The sequence below is a fragment of the Carassius carassius genome, chromosome 9, assembly GCF_963082965.1.
Source record: "Carassius carassius chromosome 9, fCarCar2.1, whole genome shotgun sequence".
Classification (NCBI taxonomy): domain Eukaryota; kingdom Metazoa; phylum Chordata; class Actinopteri; order Cypriniformes; family Cyprinidae; genus Carassius; species Carassius carassius.
The window spans coordinates 24,504,940-24,528,943 of record NC_081763.1 but is presented as its reverse complement, the minus strand read 5'-3'; the positions used below and the strand labels follow the sequence as shown (position 1 = coordinate 24,528,943).

Here is a 24,004-nt window from a genome sequence, read left to right as displayed (position 1 = left end):
TTAACAATGCCATCATGAATATGAACTTTTACGGTGCCGTAACTGCTAAAAGCAGGTAGTGGCTCATGCAAGAGCATGATATGTGGCCATGTGTGATTTCTGGGGCTTCCGTCAGCCATTTAGCTGCACAGGCACAATGTGCTCTGATGGAAACAGGCTCACAAGGGGTTTAATGAGCACCCAGCGGATGAGATTCAACAATCAGCAAATTTGCAAATTGATTTTCCACATTTATCAATGGGGAATGTTTTAATGGGCAGGAATTAAAGCATGAAAGAGCTGAGAGATACTGTAGTGCTTTCTCACGCTCGGCTCTCAGACCCGTAACCTTAGAGATGGAGCATGGGAGAGAGCTGTTGCGCTTACAGGGGAGCATGTACGGCACACATTACGGAAGGTGAGAGCAAGCTTGTTAAGCACACGCTAAAATGCCTCGCTCGGCAGTTTCCCTCATGCAGAGCTACAGGGAAAGCAGTTTCCTTGCTGAACACGAGTGTGATGATGGCCCATGCCTGTAAACGCGGGCAGAGCTGTGTCCTCTCCTCATGAAATAGTCTTAGGTGAGTTATTATAGGTTTTCATGGAAGTGGATACTCTGTGACACTGTTAAACCTGTTTAAGCTTCCTGTCATGCAGGATGCCTCCAATAAATGCTTTTAATTTGCAATCTGCACTTGTTTGTTTACAAATCTGCATCCCATCGTTTTCTCCTCACTGACAAGCATGATAAACATTTAGAGGGCATCTGTATTTAGAAACTTGATCTGTAGGCCTCCTATTCTGTTCCCTGGCTGTGGAAAATTCAGTCTTAATTTTCTCACCCTCATGTTTATTCTGCAGAACACTTTGAGGGAATATTTTGAAAAAAAAAATTATTTAAGATGCTCCAAATATGACTTTCTTTCCGTGGCAGAACATTAAAAGAAGATTTTGAAGAATGTATGGCACACATTATGGCAGGTGAGCATGAGCTTGAACTAAAATATATATATATAAAAATAAATAAAATAAAAATTAAATAAACTGAGACATTCTTTAAATTATCTTCTTTTATGCTACACATAGTAAAGCTTTAAAATGACGGTGTGTAAATGCTGACAGGATATTAATTTTTGGGTGAACTATCACTTCGATCACGTTCTTGTGCTGTCTCTTTACAGACAGGCAGCTTGCTAGAACCCTACACATTTTACAGTCCCTCCCTTTCAGAAAACACCCTCATAAATTGCATTTGATTGACAAGATGAACTGCAGTGTTAATCATAAATTCATCAATGGCATGACAAAGCAGTCTTTTGTTGGTGCCGGTATGCTCCATTTGTCAGCTGAATGAAGAAAAAGGTTTGAAATATGCGTTTGCTCAACTCACTATCATTTTGTATGGAAGTTGATATTATGAAATGTCAGCGCTTATTCATTCTGGTTGGCTAAAAGATGCTTTATTGTTCTCCGAAGTTGAGCATTGTGCACTAGAAGCGGATAGAGTAGGAATGTTCAGATCTTATCACGTAAAAAGATGGACTCAGCAGCACAGTGTTATTCAATAGAGCTCCATAGGTCTTCCTCTTTGTCTGTGGAATTATCTCAGTCGAAATTAGAGTCCAGCCACACTAATGGCCCTGATGACAATAGTTATCCCACATCTATTCCTGGCAGTTCTCGCCGACTGATTGGACAGCCGCAGGCCTTAATTTCATTCCCAGCCAGAGATTATCACAGCGATTGATCCAGAGCCGTGCAACACGAACAGACACATTAAGAATTCCAAACCCTCAATCCTCAGTCAAAGGCTGAGTCAAGATGCCTCTATTGAATGAGACTTTTATGTTAGAAGAAGGGCGGAAAATTCTGGCATGTTCCCCTGATAATATATATGTGGTACCTCAGCCGAGAAATGCTTAAGAATACACCAAAATAAAAGTAGACTCCAAAATGAACACTTGCAAAATACCAAAAGCAGTTGTGGTCAAGTTTACATACACCTTGCAGAATTTGCAAAGTGTTAATTGTTTTACCAAAATAAGAGGGATCATACAAAATTCGTGACAAGACAAAATAATAACTGATAAATAGTGCTGACTTGTCCTGAGCAGTTAAACTGCCCGCTGATCTTCAGAAAAATCATCGCAAGTCCTGCAAATTATTTGGTTTTCTGGCATTTTTTGCATATTTGAACCCGTTTCCAGCAGTGACTGTAAGTGTGGTTGTTTGAGATCCATCTTTTCACACTGACATCAACTGAGGGATCCCCTCCCCCCATTTTGTATTGCCCTTCAGAAGCTACAGAAGATACCTACATACTTCTAGCAGCACAGCTGTTTTCAGCATTGATAATACCAAAAATTATTTCTAGAGTAACTGGAGTAAACTTTGCATCACAGGAATAAATTACATAAAAAATAAAAATTGTCAATAGAAAACGTCTCAGGTTATGCGTCTCGTTCCCTATTCTCAGGGAACCATGGTTACATGCCTAACCTGAGACGTTCCCTTTCGAAAGGGAACTCTCGCAGCGTCCTCTAGGGGGCGCTTTGGGAACAGTATACCCATGCCGCCATGCTGAAGGATAGTGCCTAGGTAACTGCCTCTCCAAGTCAGGACTTGAGGGGCAGCATCCTTACTAGCGAAAACTTCTAGGCTTTTAAGGCAGGCTCAAGTTCCAACCACCATAGACTAACTCACCGGCCAAAGTCCAGAGCTCTAAGAGTGGGGATCTCAGCATAGCGACTCTCTAAAATGAGAGGAGACCTAGCTACACTCAACGCCAGAAGCAGTTAGCATGGCTCAAAACAGAGCCTACACTCCTTATACTGCCCTAGGCGGAGCTAAGGGGAGCGGAGGCTTCGGCAGAATGACTCTCTTAAATGAGAAGAAACCTACACACTCAGTCCTAATTTGAGCTCTTAAGAGTGGAGGCCTCAGCCTGCCGACACTCAGCGTCAAAGGCAGTTAGTGAAGCTCAAACTAGAAGAGCCTACACCACTTTACTGCCTAGGAAGAGCTCTGGGGAGCGGAGGCTTCAGCAGAGTAACTCTCAAACGAGAAGAAACCTGCAACGCTCAACCCTGGCAAGGGAGCTCTTAAGAGTGGAGGTCTCAGCATAACGACCCTCTAAAAGTGAGAGGAGACCTGGCTACACTCAGTGCCAGAGGCAGTAAGCAAGGCTCAAGAACGAGCCTTCAAACTCATATCACTGCACCTGACGGAGCTCTAAAGAACGAAGGCTCCTGCAGAATGACTCTCTTAAACGAGAGGAAGCCTAACAATCAACCCTTTTAGAGAACCTCTAAAGAGTGGAGGCCTCAGCATGACAACTCTCTAGAGCGAGAGGAGGCCTAACAACACTCAGCGCTAAAGACAGTTGGAGAGGCTCAAAGGAGAAGAAGAGCCTACCTACCAATATTACTGTCCAAGTGGAACTAAGGAGAGCGGAGGCTTCAGCAGAATGACTCTCTTAAACGAGAGGAAACCTACACACTCAATCCTAGTTTGGGCTCTTAAGAGTGGAGGCCCCAGCCTAGTCACACTCAGCATCAAAGGCAGTTAGTGAAGTTCAAAATAGAAAAGCATACACCCCTCTACTGCCTAGACGGAGCTCTGGGGAGCGGATATAACTCTGAAAACGTTAAGACAGTTAGCGAGGCTCGCAAAAAGAGGAGCCTACCAAGTCTACTATGACAAGACCCAGTTCCCGACCTTCAGACTAGATTCTCATCATTGGTCAGGCCTCAGGGTCCCTAGGTTTTAGGAGGGGGAAGGGGGTGGTTCCTTGAGGACTCAGATAATTAGTTCCACTTTTGTCTCGTATTAGAATCTAAAGTGCTGCACTTCTCTCTTTCAGAACCACAAGGGGAGACTACAGAGGAAATTAATCTTCTACAAAGCACAATAATCACAAAAATACGATACAAGTCCATGTTTAATTTATAGCTAGCTGAACATCAAAAGTTGTTTTGATAAAAAAATGGATATATCAGCTCACACATTTATTAGGTAAACTGTTGATATTTCAAGCCCCGTTTTTATGAGTGTCTATTTTTGTATGCACCATCTTATCAAAACAATGAATGTATTACTAGTTAATTAAAGCACACTTTCAGCGCACTCACCTATAGCTAGCAGAATGTCCAAGTGAATCGTACTCGTTCCTGAAAGAATCTCTTTATATATTATATATTATCTATGAATGAGCAGTCTTACTCTGCCATGTTCCAGAAAACAATCCTGGATTACTTATTTATCGTGAACTCAATACATTTCATAGCTCCATATCCTCTGAAAATACGATGCTCACAGCCATAACCAAAGCCAAGAAACACTTGTGATGAATGGGCCTGTTCGTCCTCCCACCCTACATACTTAGTTTAATAACTAATTACTGTCTGAGTCACTCAAGATATCTTCCATAGATTAAGCACAAAAGTCATTACATAGCTTTAGTAAGCTCTATAAGAGCTCCATCATTTTATAATCCTTGAGAGCAAGAATAGGAGGGTCGTACATTAATCTAATTTTCACAAATCTGTAATTCGGGCCGTTCTTTAGAATACATTACAATTCCGACACAAATCTTCCCCATAAAAGCGGCCTGATGAATGAACGATTTCCCTTGAGCAAGGTTCACCAAAAAAACATCTAGACAAGGCACAATAATGGCTTCCTCTGCATTCCAAAACACAACGCTTGCTCTTTCTTTACACAGACGTGCACTCCATTAAAGTGGCTGTGACAAAAGAACGCAATGTCTTCAAGCTGCCATTGCGAAACTGTAATGTGCTTTTATAGGGCAGATTCTAAGTGTACATCTTTTAAGTGGTGTTGCGTCGAGTTTGACATTTGTAATATTGACAGGTGGAGGCGTTAACTTTACATAACGGAGAACATTGTGGAATGACAAACTTTAAGACAAAATTGATGTTCCACGTGTATTTATATTACATTTTGTTCTGGATTGGAAGCAAATGTGGATGAATGTGTTGGGAACTTAGATTATAAAACAATAAAACTGTGGAGTGCAGCTAAAAAGTAATGCGCAAAGCAGATTAATGACCCCTGAAAATAAAAAAATAAAAATGGCTGAAAAGATATACAAAAGGAAAAACTATTTGACAATAGCTTTGGGTAAGAAAATGCAACAATAAAAGCTGACTTAAAGAAGCAGTTAGTGCAGGTGTTGATATAATCATTCTTTTCATTTATTCTCATGTGTACTCCAGGCTGTTTTGTCTCTTACAGTAGAAATAATCCTCAGAGTTTTTCTTGTTTCTCTTTGAAATTATGTTGTTTATATTACATTTAGGAAAACTGCCAGAGCGGATGTATTTTTTGTCCCACCCTGAAAATTCAGGATATTTATTTACTTTGAGTTTTCTTTTATAATACCTGTACTTTATACAATTTATAACAATTTCCCTGGTTTTCGGCAATAGATCAAAATGCCAGAAATAGATCAAATGCCGTCTGTATTCTTTATGGGCTGTGATGAATAAATTAACATTGTGGATTTTGAAAACCTGGTGAGTCAACATGGATATAGCCCCCCATAAGACGCCATTTTCAATAATCAAATGTGTACATCTGCTATGAGTAATACTCATCTGCAGTAGGTCTGCCTCCATATTTTGTGTCTGATGAACTACAAATAACAAGAGAGGAAATCTATTGCAGCATATGGCTGTACATCCTGCATGATACATCACAATTACGCTGATGCTCCGTCCAGCCCTCAGAGGCCAATTAGAATATCCAGAGCATGATGTCAGACATCATTTGTATTTTGAGACAGATTGCACTGTTAAAACATTTCTCCTCTCTCTTATTAGAACACATGACCACTTCTGTGTGTAGTCAGGTTTCATTTTCAACATTAGTTTCCTAAACTCTTACAGATGGATGATTATGACTCTGGGCCAATGCATGATGTAATGATCTCACTCTCTCGGAACCAGACCCCAGCAAGAGGTCTAGTCCACATTGCAGCTTATTCTGGCCAAGAACCGCACATTTAGATAGGAAGAGTATTTCTGGGCGAAATGTAAACTGACCGATTTGTTTTGCGTGCTGTTTAACATAAGGTTTTTAGTGGTAACACCTTTATTTTAAGGGCCAATTTTCACTAATAACTAGGAGGCATATTACAAGCAATTGGCTGTTTATTAGTACTTATAAATCACATATTAATGCCTTATTCTGCATGACAATATTTTAGATCCCTTAATCCTGCCCCATACCTAAACAACTGTGCTGGAGTTTATAGAGGCAAAACTTTTGTTAATAGTAATAAAAATAAAAATAAAAATAAAATAAAATAAAGTCTGACCAAAGCATATATTATATTTAAATATCATTCAGTATTGATATTTATCACAATATTAATTTCATACCATTAATAGGAAAGGAAATTAATTCCACATGTTTGTTAAACCTTTATTATTAGTGTAGTTTTTCTGCATAAAATACCAAAAAAATAAAAAAAAATAAAAAATTGCTGATTATGTAGTTCTTAATCTTGATCTTAACTGCTTCTTTAATTAATGCAACAAATTATATTTTGCATGCTGTAATATGCACACAGCATTTAAAAATAAACTGCTGTCCTTGATGGTCTGATAAATCTCATGTATAATAATCATAGATTTATAGTAGCTTTTAATGTCTTTTATGGTGAAAATTCTCTATGAGAAAATGCCCAAATAGATGTTGCCCTGACTGGACTTATGTTGGTTTTGTGCCAACACTGAGGGTATGTAAAGGCATCCCTTGTAAAAAATCAATTCAGAAAGGCAGTTCTGTAGCAAATTGCAGATTTTATGCTTTTATTTTTGATCTGAGTGTTTTCTGGGTATTTGGAGGTCGAATGGTTCAAGATTTTCCCTCTCCTCATCTCACTAGGGGGAAACGAACAGTGTGGCTTTTGCTTTTCTTCCTCCAGGTCTAACAGAGACAGAGTCACTCAGATGTGAAATCACGTTCACGGGGGTCTCCTCAGTTTTTTTTTTTTTCTTCTTCTCTGTCTCCTACTGCTGCCAGTCCACAACATGAGGAAGTGTGCAATGTAGTCAGACTGTCTTTTATTATAATTCTCTTGATGGCTTTTGTGCGCGTGTTCCCATGAGTGTGGCATTGATATCTCTCTGACTGACAACACAATATCACAATGCCTTTTTTCTTTACAATTAAATTCACATTTGTTATGTGGTCAAAATATTTCCTATGTTACTCGATCACTGTCATATAAAAATTGCTTCTTTTAGCCTCTCTTATAGTGGCGTTCTCTCTTCAGATCTGCAGCAGAAGCCCTGTTCAAACGTGGACTCGTGCATCAGTGGGTACCACCCCAGAGCATTATAGAGATTCTCAGAAATGCTCAAGAGATGAGCTGCGTGACTTTTCCATCTTAAAATAACCTGAAAATCAGCATTAGGGGCAGTCACTAGAAGAAGCCCTATCAGTCCTCACCAACGGCATGCTTTCGTTCAAACCCCCATCATCCTCTGACACTTGCACACGCTGTGCGGCTTCAAAGTCGCAACCCTTCTCTGATTATTCTCTCTGCTCTTGGCCCTTGTGGCAGAAGATTCAATCTCTTTCCACCCTTATTAAGCTAATATTGTTGCAGGTTCTTTTTTTACTTGTACTCTATTTCATTTATTCAATTTTTTTTGTTAAAAGGTATATCAAATTAAATATTTATATTTGACAAATTTGAGTGGTGATGGAATGAGGAATAATTCTAGGGTTTTAATTCTGAGGGGTTCATTTCACAACAATAACTGACTGAATGTACATTTTATCTTTCTTGTTATAGAAGTACTTACCAAATAAATAGCTACTGTACATGGAAATACAATATTGATATTAGTTAGAATCGTTTTATTATATTTCAATTCACTTGTAAATAGCTGAGAGTTTTAATTAAGAAAAACAAATCCTTTACAGTGCAGAAAAAATACTACTAGCTACTTTGTACCTTATTTTTAATATAAGAGTGACGTGGCCATTTCTAAGGTGAATATGTAAAGAAAGAGTTCTGTACATGATCATAATGCTAAAATGATCTTCATTAAAACAATCAAATAAACCACATGTACCATTTCTACTTCCCTGCACATGTAGATGTTTTTTTCCCCCTTTGTTTGTACAGGAAAACATTATTTTGCTTGTTCTTACTCATTTGTACTGAGAGCAAGATAATTAATATCTTTACACTTTATTCAGTTGTTTTGGTGTATGCAAACAGACGTTCTATTTTTTTTATAATAACCACATGCATATTTCAGCATCACTAGAATGAGCAGTGAAGTATAGTTACTCTCTGTTATTTGGATTTGCCTAACTAAGGTTAGGACTTTTAAGTTAAACCATTATCGTAGTGGATCCTTTTCTGCTACCGAGGAAGTAATATTAGAAGAAAACATTATGGATTTGCCTAACTCCTTTTGGGAACAAATAGACTGACACATACTGCTAATGAAAAGGCATTGTCAGTTCACTCCTAACAAATATGTCCTTCATATTTTTTCTCTCTCTTTTTCTCATTTCATTCCTACACTGCTTCAGTCTTCTTTAGTCCCATGCTCTTTTTTTTTTACCTTGGAACAAGGCCCTGTTTGTACCTGTGAGGATGAATAGAGGAAAAAAGTATCCTTTAATCCAAGACTGCTCTGCTGCAGAGAGCAAGTGCTAAAGAGGGTATTAGACCAGTGCAGTTTCTTAACATAAAACATATAATTGCATCTACCCAGGGAGTTCCATACCATAAGAACAGTTCCAAAGGTCAGGAGCACCAGGATGCAGAGGATGATGAGATTGTATTGAAATCATCCAAAAGTCTGTGAGTAATACTTATTCACCAGGGAAAATCCCTTTAAGAGGTTTATGTGCTTTATTACAGTTGGCACCCGTAATACATGTTATAAATGTCATAAATGTTAAGAAACATTCTGTGGGATGGGAGTTGTTGTGGAGTTTGCCTATTGGATAACATGCCATTAATGAGCATTTCTATTACCAGTATCGATTAATGAAATCAATGGCTGTTGTCTGCAGTAAAAACATCCTTACTCTTCTAATGATGGCCATCGATTCAAATATTTAACCCGAGGGTGCTCCCATTTTGCAGTTCAAAAGACCCAGGTTCTTTTGCAAGACGTGTAATGACTGTGTTGTTGTTTTTTATCTGAAGCAGCTGCGGCAAAGCCAAAGTGGACCATGGCGGGGCTATTTTTGCCCACATACAGATCCCATATGTAGCTTCCTTCACTTGTCAGCAGCTGAGCAGAGGCTATCAATCAGAGCTGAGTGGCAGTAGGATGCATAAGCCGCTGAGGAGCTCGTAGTTAGTGTGCTGGTGATATGCTCCTCAGGACTGGGGTCTGATCGTCTGTGAGCACCGGCACACCTGTGGCTTTCCTGTCTTAATTACATCACATATAGGTCAGGGTTTTGTCACAATGGCTATGTTCACACTGCAAGTCTAAGTACTTAATTTTATTTAATGTTTCATTTTAAATATCTACTTGAAGAAAAAAAAAAAGTTGACAATATTTCAGCAATCATCTCTTGTGTTTTCTATCATCTGTTAAGAATTGGAACACTTTGATTTATTAAGACAGTCACGGACTGAATAGTTCCCTGTGGTTTCTCACACTGAAGCTTTATAAGACAGAAAACAGCAAGAGTTCTAGATGAGGTTACAGACAGGGCTTACACTAAATCAGGATTAGGCCATAGTTCAATTAGGACATATAAGTAATTTTTATAAACATGCCTTAGAAAAAACATTATTGGTGTGCATCTTGAGAAAAAAGAAGGGTAATGACATATTTTAAGATCAATCAGTGCAAGTATCTTTCAGTTGAACCAGCTAGGGCATATATTTTAGTTTGGGACTAGGCCGAAGCCTTCTACTGGGGGAAAATAGCTTCTATCATTGTTAGCAATGAAGCTGATCTTTATTGCGGATTCAGGTTGTGAACGACTTTATTACAGGTAAAAAAAAAAAAAAAATACTGATATCCTTATATTCATGACATTATTAAATAATAATAATTATAATTATAATAAAATATCCAGCAAAATATTGGGACACTTTTTTTTTTTTTTTACCAGGGGGCCTGATAAATGATAAACGTCCTTTAGGTGCCCCAAATTAAATTTTAAAAGATTTCAAGTGGTTTGTGCTGTTCACACGGTTATGAAAAAAACTAAATACTGATAAAAAAAATAAATAAAAATACACTGTAAGTCACTTTGCATAAAAGTTTCTGCTAAATTCATAAATGTAAATAAATCAATAACAAAAAATCACTAAAATAAATAAATAACAAAAAATAAAATAACAGATTTAGTCTATTTTTGCCTGCAGTCTGACCATATCCAGCTATGCACATAAGGTGTGTGTTCAAGATGGCCATGAAGAAAAAATTGTCCTGTGACGTGATGTATAAAATACTTTTGTTTCTGAATTTCGTTTTGTTTATTTATTTGTATAAAAGCTCTCTGTGATCTATGCATCATTAATTAAACTACACTAATGCTATTTTATTTTCATAAAGTTTGTGCATATGGCTGTTGTCATGTTACAAGTTTGGAAGTCACATTTGAGCTCCTCTTAGTTCCCACATATAGGAAATTGCAGGGATGCTGGTGTTGTTGAGAGGGGCCACAGTTTGGGTTAAAGGTAGCATACGCCAGGGCAGCTGCAAAATCTGCCCTGTCAAGGACACAGTGTTTCCAAAGCCTGCTCTGTGCCATTAAATGGGTCATTGACCAGCTAAATGGAGTCATTATGACGACTAACTAAAAGAATAACACCCGAATCCATGAACCTTGTCTCTGTGGAGCTCTAGGTTCCGCTGCTTTTGAGGTTTCACAGGCTTTTGCTGTATGACAGCTGCCTGAGACCTCTTTCAGGGGTATGCAAATGATACCCTGACCAGCTAATTATACCGCATCAACAATCCCCTGCTTTACTGACAGTTGCAGTGCTTGATATTTTCACGTGAAACTTTTTCCATGTGCAACTGTATTTATTTTTTAGCTAACTGTGTGTATTCTAGAAATGCTTCATATTAGCAAACGAAAGCTAATCATAGTTGGAAGAGTCAGGAACTCTGAAATGATTGTATTTAGGTATTTACAGTAAGTGATTAAAATATTGATTATTATAAGTGACTATGCTGTGTAACAACAATAAATGCTGGTAGCTAATAGAAAAATTGGAGGGCCTAAGCAGCGCTCACATGAAAATTATTTAGGCTAAGCATCAACATTCACAATCCACTGTTCACTGTTATTTTTAACAGAAAAGAATGCAATGTGCTCATAATCACAAGTGGGAAATAGGAAGTTTCCAATAGCACGTGAAGACAGTAGAGAAGTGCTCTCACTCAGCCCAGTGGAGTGCATCATTTTGTTAACTTTGTGGTTTATTATTTTGAGTCATTTGGGACGCGGTAACACATGGCCCTCTCATAATATATTGCTTTTCAAATCTATCACTTTTGCCATGCCCTGACACACCTCTTCCAACCAAACCAGGGACGGCTAAACAAACAATATATATATATATTAGTGGCCTAGGTTGCTATGACGCTCTATATGCTATAGAGCGCTGCGTTCATAATCATTTAAAAGCTGTCACTTATTTTAGTTCATCGTAATATCATAAAGATATGTTATAATCAATAATGTGCTCTATGCTGAACACTGAATCTCTTATTTTGCCTACATCACGTCTAAACTTTTTTATAATGAAAGGATTGGTGCTGAACATAATACCTGAGTGGATTCTAACTTAAATGCCTCTGATGCCTGTGATTGGATACACTGCTCAATGCTGCAAACATCTGTTGAAATAGAAATTGATCTCCAGAGCGCAAACAATAACGCACTGGTTTCCCGATAATATTTGATCTTAGTGGTTAAGAGCATTTTCTACAAGTCATTTTAAGATCGTTCATTATTGTTTCACGTGCGTTTCCCAAGAATGCACTTAAATCAATCGCACATAACTGTTCTTTAAGTTCTACTTAGGAGTCGCTATCCATTTGTCAAGTGCTGAAATGTAGTACACGATCGTTTATTGAAATGTTAACCTAATTCTGCTTTCCAGACAGACAACTTGGATATAATAACTATAATACAATACAATACAATATTATATTATATTATATTATATTATATTATAATATTAGACTTTACATAATAATATATAATATACTTTCTATACAGTATAGAGAGAGGGAGAGAGAGAGAGAGAGAGAGAGAGAGAGAGAGAGAGAGAGAGAGAGGTTATTTCCGGGTCTAATTCATTGCTGGTTTTCATGCACTTCAGCAAGTCCTTGACATATTTTTTCCCCTCGTCTTTGAAGCATATTTCCTACACTACTTTTTTTTATAATTTTTTTTCAGTCATTTAATTTAAATGTTTATTTCTATTTATTCTGTCCTTTTTAATTATTTCATTTATAAATTAATACAAAATAAAGAAAGACAATGAGTAATAAAGTGTACAATAAAGCACAATCGAATCCTTATATTATAATCACATTGCACTTGAATCAAGTTAAAGGTGTAATCTGCCGAATGTCCTGCAGGTGACCGCATAAATCTGTCTTCTTACGATACACTTAGGGCTTTACGATTACTCCAGAGCACCAGTAGATCTACGATGATTTTCAAGGGCTACATAAGTTACGATGGTTTTGGGAAACAGACTGTAATATTAAAATAATTGTACGATAATTTTAGGCTTATGAAGCTTTTGGGAAACTCAGCCCAGGATAGTTTGCTAAATCTGCAATAAAATGCCATTAATACAGCTTTAACTGACGGTGCTTTTGATTTCATTTGAGGGTGCTTAGCACCCTCTAGTACCCCCATAGAACCAGGCATGCTTATGCTAGACATTTAAATCCAATATATTCCAGTACCCTTGCACTGCTAGATATATAAGAATTTGTGAATTGTATAATGTGAGTCAACAAGTCAGCTATTAAGGATAAATACTAATTAAAAGCAGCACAAACATCATTTGCAATACTTATTAGTGCTGTGTTATTGAGAATATATATATATATATATATATATATATATATATATATATATATATATATATATATATATATATATATATATATATAAATAAATATATATATATATATATATATATATATACATATATATATATATATATATATAAAAATATATATATATATATATATATATATATATATATATATATATATGATCATAAAATACAGATGAGTGAGGCCTAAATAGCTGTTAATTTTACTCTTTTAATGGTCATTTTCTTATAAAAAGAAGTACACTTAAGTGTACTTTTTAAATGAGTAATAATTACAGAAATAATGTACTTTAAACAAATACACACACGCATGTATACACACACACACACACACACACACACACACACACATATATATATTATTTTTAATAGTGTTTATTAATATTTTTATTCTAATCAGAATTATATTCATAGTATATTTAAATGTATTGTTTTCTTTTTCTTTTTTTTTTGTCATTTTATTATGTGCTTTTGTCCGTTAATTTTTTTTTTTTTTTTTTTATTACCAATAATTTATTTTTATTTAAGTTTTGTTTTAGTACTTATTTATTTTAGTTATGACAACATTTCTATTTTATGTCAGGTTTAACAATAATGATTTTGAATAGTTTTAGTTTTAGTTAACAATGCATATTTGAATATTATGTCACCTTGGAATTATAAGCTTGAGATATTGAGCTTCAAAGTTTTTGCATTACATATAGTGAAATGGGATATGTGGAACAAGTCTCTTTCATACATCAGTTCCAGAATGAAAAAAAAAAATATGAAAAAAAACAACAACACCTAATGTAAATACGTTTTGACAAAAAATGGCAGATAGAAACTTATAATTCCAAGGTGACGATTAGCATGCTGTCTCTTGTTTGTCTTGAAGCTGAAGCACCTAAATTGTATTTGTGCTCAGGTAACTTTCTCATTCTGTTCTAATATAATTCCTGTTGAAATCTAAAAACTCAAACCTTATTCCTGTAGTCTTTTTTTCTGTGTTCTTAGCTAATCGTCTTTTTGTTAGAATTTTTACATTGCTGGGCCGAACATGCATTAGCAATCTGGATGGATGTGCAAGGAGCTCACAGAAAAAGGCATACTGAATTAATGAAGTGTTAATAATTGCTAACTCATTAGTGTCATCTTATTTGCATAGCATATCATTGCATCTTTTGAGAAGTGAATATTAATTTCTAAAGGCATGAAGTATTGCAAGATATAAATAGAGGAATTATCCATGGATAAAACACTCATCATAAAAAAAGTCAAAGCACTGAAAAGCTGCTATGTAATATTATTTATTACATATGTTTATTTTAGGCAAGTCAGGAGATATAACGCTAATAGGCTAGGATTTTCATGGCTGCTTGATTATTATTATAAATTTATTTTTTGTCAGTTTAAAAAGGTTACTAAATGCTTTGCATAATGAATGTCCATCTCACTTTTTGCATTTTTGTTTTGATGTCTAAGGCAAAGAAATTGCTCTTACACATTCTAATGTGCATAGTGATGTCATTTAAGGGAAGTCGTGGCCAAAGGGTTAGAGAGTCGGACTCCCAATCGAAAGGTTGTGAGTTCGAGTCCCGGGCCGGCAGGAATTGTAGGTGGGGGGAGTGCATGTACAGTTCTCTCTCCACCTTCAATACCACGACTTAGGTGCCCTTGGGCAAGGCATCGGACCCCCAACTGCTCCCCGGGCGCCGCAGCATAAATGGCTGCCCACTGCTCCGGGTGTGTGCTCACAGTGTGTGTGTGTGTGTTCACTGCTCTGTGTGTGTGTGCACTTCGGATGGGTTAAATGCAGAGCACAAATTCTGAGTATGGGTCACCACACTTGGCTGAATGTCACGTCACTTTCACTCCTGTGTGAATGTGAAAATGCGCCTCTAATTAGTTTTCTCCTTTTCTCCTACAGGGACAGGCCAGCTACTGATGGTGGATCTCAGACATGCATGTGATCACTAGAAAGTTTAACCGGGGTAAGTTCTCTTTGGAATGCATCCATGACCTGAATAGTGGCACGGCGAGAGGCTGCTCTAAAGCCCATGTTTCCTCCTCTCTGATTGGATCAGCCCCTTTTTAAAGTGCTACTGTTAAAGATCTAACATTCAGTTATCGCTCTGATTTCTGTCAAAGCTTTCAGACATTAAATGAACATATACCCATTGTTTGAACTGTGATAACAGATGATTTTAGTTTGATTCTCCTTCAGTTCAATTCTGTCCGCTGATAAAATTAAATCAGTTACATAATGTTGATTCAAAGACACTATTATTTTAGCAGATGAGTACAGCATTGAATAGACATTACAAAAAGTAGCTTTGGAGTAAGTCTGCTATTTGTTTCATTTCTGTACCTAATATCCACAGCAATCATGTTGCAACCAAGCATGTTGTTTTTTCCAAGGTAGAGTGGTTGTTCATACAGGATGTGTTCTTGGACTATTTTTTTATTGTTTTCCTATGCATACATGGCCGTTGGTGCACATCATATTTTTCTTCGTCTAGGACCATTGACTCCAAGGTGTTTTTTTTTTTTGACTGTGTCAAGTTCAAATAAGTTCAGTTCTGTTTTGTTTTGTTGACTGTTTTACATTTTGGTGGTAATTCATGGTTCAGTTGCTCAGTTGATGGTAAGAAAATGGATTATTACAAAATGTACAAATGGGGCAGGGGTCACTAATTAATTAAATATCTGATTGTTCCAAATTGATGTGTTCAATTGACAGCCGTTATCATTTAATTTATTTGAACTTGTAAAAGAACAATGTATGATAATGATTTTTATTTATTTATTTTGTTTACAAGTTTGGTCAGGAGCTTCAAAAAGCACCTGTATATAATGTCATGCTGTTTAAAAATTCATGACTTTCCAAAAGATAAATGCTATCATCAGACCTTTCAGTGCCTCATAAAAAGTTAAATATAAACGTGTGCCATGATAGTATTCCAAAGCCATAGAGGATGCTGAAAGTCTCAGTTTTATTTTCATTCATGTTTTAATCATCTTTGTCAGATACACTTTAATTATCATCACAGGCTGGATCTACAGCTGACAGTCTCTGTCCTCGTCTAGAGATCAATGACATGGATGTCTACAGAAACCATTATGACAACTTAATTTAGTAAGAATGAGCCGATCCTTTGATGTGTCCTTATAAATCACATGAAGTGGCAAATATGAAAGAGCTTTAATATTTGATCATAGTGAATAGCTCAGGCAGTTTAATTTGCTTAGTTCTTATGAATTTTCCTCCATATCTCATGCACTTGCACCGTTTTGCCTCCAAGGCTATTCACTGACAGCAGCAGCCACGTGTGTTGACTTCTTACATAAATCTGTCCATTGAGTCTTGGTGCATTCATTCTAGTTCACACTGGCTGATGCAACCCAGACTGTCAGTGGGGCAATGCCAAAGAGATTAGATGCTGCTTTACTCTGCTTATCTTCACGGGTAGAGAACTGAGCGTGGACAATCCTCCAAATATGCACCAATTCATTAGCAGCCTTCCATTTTCAATACTGCTTATCCTTTGTAGGGCTGCGGAACAATACATTAAACATGTAAATGAATAAGAGCAATACAAATACTTGATAGAATATTCCAGGTTCAGTACACATTAAGCTCAGTCAAAATCATTTGTGGCGTAATGTTATCTACCACAAAAAGTCATCTAGACTTATTCTGTTTCTTAAAAAAAAAGAATATATATATATATATATATATATATATATATATATATATATATATATATATATATATATATATATATATATATATATATATATATACAGGTGCTTCTCAATAAATTAGAAAGTCGAGGAAAAGTTAATTTATTTCAGTATCTCATGTATTAAATAAATTCAACACAGACTGATGTAGTCTAAGTCTTTTGTTCTTTTAATGTGATGTTTTTGGCTCAGATTTAACAAAACCCCACCATTTCACTATTTTGGCAAATTAGAATATGATGACATGCCAGTCAGCTAATCAACTCAAAACACCTGAAAAAGTTTCCTGAGCCTTCAAAATGGTCTCTGACAATCATTGACACCTTTCACAAGGAGTGTAAGTCACAAAAATGAATTGCCAATAAGCTGGCTGTTCACAGAGTGCTGTATGTTAACAGAAAGTTGAGTGGAACGAAAAAGTGTTGAAAAAAAAGATGCACAACTAACCAAGAGAACCGCAGCCTTATGAGGATGGTCAAGCAAACTGGATTGAAGAGTTTTAGTGAACTTCACAAGGAATGGACTGAGGCTTGGGTCAAGGCATCAAGAGCCACCACACACAGACATGTCAAGGAATTTGGCTACAGTAGTCGTATTCCTTTTGTTGAGTCACTCCTGTACCACGGACAATGTCAGAGGCATCTTACCTGGGCTAATGAGAAGAAGAACTCGACTGTTACCCAGTGGTCCAAAGTCCTCTTTTCAGATGAGATCAAGTTTTGTATTTCATTTGGAAACCAAGGTCCTAGAGTCTGGAGGAAGGGTGGAGAAGCTCATAGTCCAATTTGCTTGAAGTCCAGTGTTAAGTTTCCACAGACTGTGATGTTTTGGGGTGCAATGTCATCTGTTGGTGTTGGTCCATTGTGTTTTTTGAAAACCAAAGTCACTACACCCGTTTACCAAGAAATCTTGGAGCACTTCATGCTTCCTTCTGCAGATTTTTGAAGATGCTGATTTCATTTTCCAGCAGGATTTGGCACCTGCCCACTCTGCCAAAAGCACCAAAAGTTGGTTAAATGACCGTGGTGTTGGTGTGCTTGACTGGCCAGCAAACTCACCAGACCTGAACCCCACCGAGAATCTATGGGCTATTGTCAAAATGAAAATGAGAAACGAGACCAAAAAAAAAAAAAATGCAGATGAGCTGAAGGCCACTGTCAAAGAAACCTGGGCTTCCAGACCACCTCAGCAGTGCCACAAACTGACCACCTCCATGCCTCGCTGAACTGAGGCAGTAATTAAAGCAAAAGGAGCCCTTACCAAGTATTGAGTACATGTACAGTAAATGAACAAACTTTCCAGAAGGCCAACAATTCACCAAAAATGTTTTTTTTTAAATAATTTTCTTTTATTGGTTTTATGAAGTATTATAGTTTGTTGAGATAGTGAATTGGTGGGTTTTTGTTAAAAAAAGTTTTTAGTTTCTTAAACTACTTCAGTCTGTGTGCATTGAATTTATTTAATACATGAGTTTCCCAATTTGAGTTGAAATACTGAAATAAATGAACTTTTCCTCAACATTCTTATTTATTGAGAAGCACCTGTATATATTCATATATATATATTCCTATATATATATATAGTGCAGTTATTTAGTGTATTAGCAAAAAAAAACACTCCAAAGTGATAATCAGTCCAAATTAAACGATGAAGGAGTATTTCATCAGTGAACAGATTTGAAACCTTGCTTTGTAGTTGACAGCTTTTTGTGTGAGGCATTGTGGGATATTTCAGAACCCAGAGGACCAGACTGTCTGATGGGAAAGAGCCTTCAGAGGTTGCATTGTTAAGTCAGACAACTTGATTTGACTGACAGTTTTCCCTTATAATGCAAGGCATTTGTGAGGGGAATGTCTGAGGCAGATATTCAACATGTCCTGTCTGTCTGGAATCCTATTTATAGAGCCCCAGGTTGATTCCAGATATACATAATATTGTCTAGCGGTGAAAATGAATGATTTTGTCAAGTATTCAATAATTTATGAATTCTAGACCCATAAACAATGTAAATTGAACAATATTATCTGGCACTGAGACACATTAGCTCTCCCGAAGACCATCAACCTCCTAAACGATGTGTGTGCTGCTGCACTGATGTCTCATAGACTGGGCTGCCTCCTTCTCCTTCATGGATATGGTGATACATAATGTTTTTATCTCTGTCTATCGTCTGTCTCTATGTCTGTCATGTTAGAACTACAGCAGAAACATTTAAACATTTAAAAAGCATTTTCAGGTTTGAGTAAGAAGGAGGCACCATGATTGTGTGATATAAAACAGCTCAATAATCAAGAAGTTGCAGCTGCAACACAGAGCAAACCACAGTAATAGTGTTATGGTATCCGTTAAATTATTAATTCAGTAAGTCACTTAAAAGTCAGTCATTTGTTATGTTTTTAAACAAATTAGTTGAATTAATAATTAAATGACTGCTTCTTTCCTAAACGAATCAGTGTTTTTGACTGAATCGGTTAAATTAATTAGTCAAATCACTTACTTATAAAGACACCTCCGTAACCCGTAGAAAGAGTGACTGAAATGAATGCACACACTGATGAGTTACTACATTGCTTGGTAACCGCCCATACGTTGCAGTTATTCTAATGAACTATATTGCTTGGGGCATACATCATTTGATTTTGTGGATTATTTAAGCACATAGTGAGCATTGATGGCTATTTTCATATTGCTGTTGCTGCAATAATCCACTCAAAGCCATGTGCTGCAGTGATTTTTACCGCTGCTAAGGGGCTTCACATCATACCCAAAAACACCCTGTGGTAAAATCATTCTAACACATGGCCTCTTGTGGCTTATTGCTTTTATAGACATTTGAAGCTTTTTAAGTCTCTAGATGCATTTCTCCCAAGTAATTCTGAACCCCAGTATTCATCAGTATTCTTCTTTACCTCTTGGGCCCTCGCTCATTCTCACTTTCTCATTGAGTAGGCGAAACTCCAGACTGCACGCAAAACTGTTTTTGGTGTGGAGCTACATGGAACATATAGAGTTCATCACTGTTTGTGTGTTGTGTAACTTTTTAAAACCTCTGATGCCTAACATCTCCTCCGGAATATGTACTGTAAATATACTTCTGCTGCGCCACTAATGTTATTCTTCTCAACGAATCAGTCAGTCGCATTACCCAAATGTCATCATTTTTATTTCCAGCTGAGAAGAGGCATCCCTCCCACAGCCATTGCCATTAACTCTGCCATACAATAATTTCATCTATATGGGGCATGAAAAAAGAGGTACAACGTGCTGCATCAACTTAAAGCAAGTGTTCATCTCTAATGACTTACATTTAGAAAACTCACTGCAATGCAAGCTGAAAGCAGAGAGGATTAATAAAAGCCAACTGCATCTCCAAAACCGGCGGCGGACGTGATAGCTCATCAGTTCACATGCAATTTCAAATTCCTCCACTGCAGAAAGCTTACAAGAAAAACAATAAATTATTTAATTCAGTTTAAAAAAAAATAATTATAACCAAACATGCTAGCAACAAAACATCTTCATCAAGACAGACCAAGAAGTGCACATACTGTGTGTCTAGACATATCTAAAAGGATTTCTAAGAATAGTTTTCTTGTATTTCTACCTGTGTGGGAAATACAGCCATATTGTAGCTGCTAAACACGTGTGTTTCCATCATGCTTTACTGTTGAGTGTCTAATGACTTGATCCTCAGACTCATTTGAATGGATTACTGTAGTAGATCTGAGATCAGCCCTTAAAACTTTTTTTTTTTTTTGGCTTAACAAAGGCCTTTCTAAAATGCCCATAATTTGGAGTTGATCACAAAGCAACGCTGTTATTTTTATTCTACTACGTTGCATTCAGAAATTAATAACACACTTTGCATAAAGGGAAATCATCCATTGTGGAGCCCAGAGATCTCACGTGGGCCGGTTCCCCAACAACAGCCATTTTTAAATGGTCCAAATGAACAGTGCACTGACGGAGAAGCTGGAGGTATGACATGGCTGAGCAGACAGCCCCATGAACTGTGCTCCATGCTGATGATAACATATTGCTTACAGTTGTGCTTATACTTTAAATACCCTTTGCAGAGTTTCCGTATTGCAAGTATTTACTTGTTAAGTTACAAACCGGGGACTCATACACAAGTAGCTTTAAAGGCTACAGACAGTCATTGAGGAGGAAACAGTATTCACAACCAGTATTCAGAACCAAGGGTAACTTTGACTACCTTAACAGGATGATTCAACATGACTTCTTTAATAATTGTATTTATACATAATGTGCATTTCCACATGCACATTTGCATACAAACTAAAATTGACAAAATTGACAGCATCTAAACCTTAAGCTGTTTACATATGAACTTTAGAAATATACAAATGTTTACAAATCACTTTATGTTCATAGAATATGGATTGATTTTATTGTATTGAATTAATTACATTCATTAATTCTGTCAATGCCATCACATTTATAGAATGCATTTAACAATTTTTAGACATTATAACCGTCTCTTTCTGTTATCTATAATTTTTGGTGCCATATTCAAGTTGTTTTGAAGGATTCAATTTACTCAATTTTAAACTTAAACATGTTAAACTGAGTGAAAAGTCATTTAATGATTTTTATACAAGTTGCCATGTAACAGGTATATTTATGATACTTATAAATACTAATGAGATCAGGTTGGGTGATTTGTGTGAATTCAGTTAATTTGTCATGTAGAATATTATGTACTGTACAAATCTGTTATGCCACGTAGCGGTGCTTTAAGTTCTACTAAGAAGTCGCTATCCATTTGTCAAGTGCTGAAATGCCACCTTACAGAATGGCTCTGTAACTGTTGTACACAATCGTTTATTGACGTTAACCTATTGCTGCGTTCCAGACAGACAACTTGGATATAATAACTATAATACAATATTATATTATATTATATTATATTATATTATATTATATTATATTATATTATATTATATTATATTATATTATATTATATTATATTATATTATAGTGTATAATTTTATACTTTACATAATAATATATAATATACTTTATATACAGTACAGAGAGAGAGAGAGAGAGAGAGAGAGAGAGAGAGAGAGAGAGAGAGAGAGAGATAGAGAGACATTATTTCCGGGTCTAATAAATTGCTGGTTTTTGTGCACTTAATCAAGTCCTTGACATATTTTTTCCCCTGTCATTGAAGAATTTCCTGCATTACTTCTTTTATTCATTTTTTTTTCAGTCATTTTATTTTTAATGTATATTTCTATTTTTCTGCCCTTTTTAATTATTTCATTTATAAATTAATATAAAAAAAATAAAACGAGTCATAAAGTGTACAATCAAATCCTTATATTATAATCACATTGCACTTGAATCAAGTTAAAGGCGTAATCTGCCGATTGTCCTGCAGGTGACCGCATAAATCTGTCTTCTTACGACACACTTAGGGCTTTGTGATTACTCCAGAGCACCAGTAGATCTACAATGATTTTCAAGGGCTACTTACGTTATGATGCTTTTGGGAAACAGACTGTAATATTAAGATCAGTCGTACGATCCTTTTTACAAATTTAGGCTTACAAAGCTTTTGGGAAACTCAGCCCAGCTTAATCAGGGCAATACTAAAAAAAAATACACTATTTTACATAAATACAGTACATTTTTATATACAATTACGAGCATCACTGTACAATTACAGCAGTACAATTACAACTACACAGCAGTATACAAAAAATAAAAATAAAATAATAAATACATTTCCGCATTAATGGCCAGCGTGCACTGTGATTTGTGAGAGCTATATTTATGAGAGCTATATATTAGTTTGCCCCTTACATTTGCATGGCAGGATAAATAAAGGTCCTATGAGATGGTGTATGTAAGAGTCAAATGGCTGCTTCTTCTACTGCTCTATTAATGATTAGAGTAGAGCTTGCTTGTTAATCGAGGTTCACTTGAGCTGAGAGAGGTAATGATGAAGAAAATAAATCGAGTTGAGGCTGAGAGGCAGCTGTCACATGTTCATTACAGCGAGTGTAACTTCTCTCACTGCCGATGCTGATAAACACATGGGGAGCTGAAGGCCTGTACGGAATCTGTGTGAATCTGAATAAAAGCTAGGAATTTAACGTCATTCCCAAGTTTTTGATGTTCACTTAGTAATGCTTGCAGGTGTATATTTAAACATTTCACAGAATTCTGTGGTAAAAAATGTGGAAAAGATTGTGTAATATGTTCAGGTACTTTTCCCTTTTCATTCCAGACAAAATCATGACTTACACAGGAAGATTCATCTCAGTGTGACTGTCAGATGCTCTCTGACTTCTTGGCCAGTGAAGTGATTGAGTGAAACAGTGGTAGGACTGCAGTATTAGCAGGGATCAGCCCCCTACCTGAGCATGAATTGATGTGGCTCAGAGGAATAATTCTTGCCTTAAGTGCAAAGGGTCATGAATTTGAATAATTTCAGTCAAGCGCGATTTGTAAATAAACATTAATATTACATCTTGTTTTTCAGTAGATGTATACCGGCATCTGAGATATATTTGGCTGTTTTTATATTGTGAAACTAATAAGCTCAGATTGCAGCCATTGCTTTCAGAGAGAGTTATATGATCTTATAAGAATGCTGACAGCTGAGGTAATCAAAGAATTTTAGGAAGGCCGAGATGAAAGAAGCGTTTAAAGGTGAATATGTCATTTCTCTAGCGACAGCAAGCACAATTGCTAAATTAATGACTTTTTACAAAGAGGTTTTCCTGAAAACACCTCCCATTTGCTATTGGTTGATCAAACAAGTAGCCCCGCCCCAACTACTATGCCATTGGTTGAGCCATTGTTGCTGTGCTGGATGGAGCATTGTTTTAAAAGCACAACAAAGTGTTTACACTTTTCTGAGAATCACTGTTCTGATGGCTTACAATTGTCTATGTAAATTAAACTGTGATTTTAAAAATCACACACATCACCTTAATGTAGAGTTGGGTGATTATTAGCAGCTCAGTTCACATTAAGTGATGCTCCACACACACTCATCTTTGCATGGGCTGTGAGTTTGGCTTGCCTCTAACATACATTTGGGAATGCAACATACGCCAACCATCTTTTCAAACTTGTAAAGAGAAGCACTTATAAACCAGCTGTTGTCAACAAAAGAGAAGCTTTAAGGGTTCCCTGTTGTTTTCCACCAAA

General features: G+C 36.4%; 1 protein-coding gene across 2 annotated transcripts in view; it reads left to right on the top strand.

Annotated features, from left to right (window-relative positions):
• The window catches only part of LOC132149378 (protein ELFN1-like), a 97,373-nt gene that overhangs the window by 48,330 nt on the left and 25,039 nt on the right, over positions 1 to 24,004 (top strand). For both annotated transcript variants that reach the window (XM_059558561.1, XM_059558562.1), the window contains exon 2: positions 15,000 to 15,063. The gene's annotated coding sequence lies outside the window, so the exon portion shown is untranslated. The remainder of the gene's footprint in view (positions 1 to 14,999; positions 15,064 to 24,004) is intronic.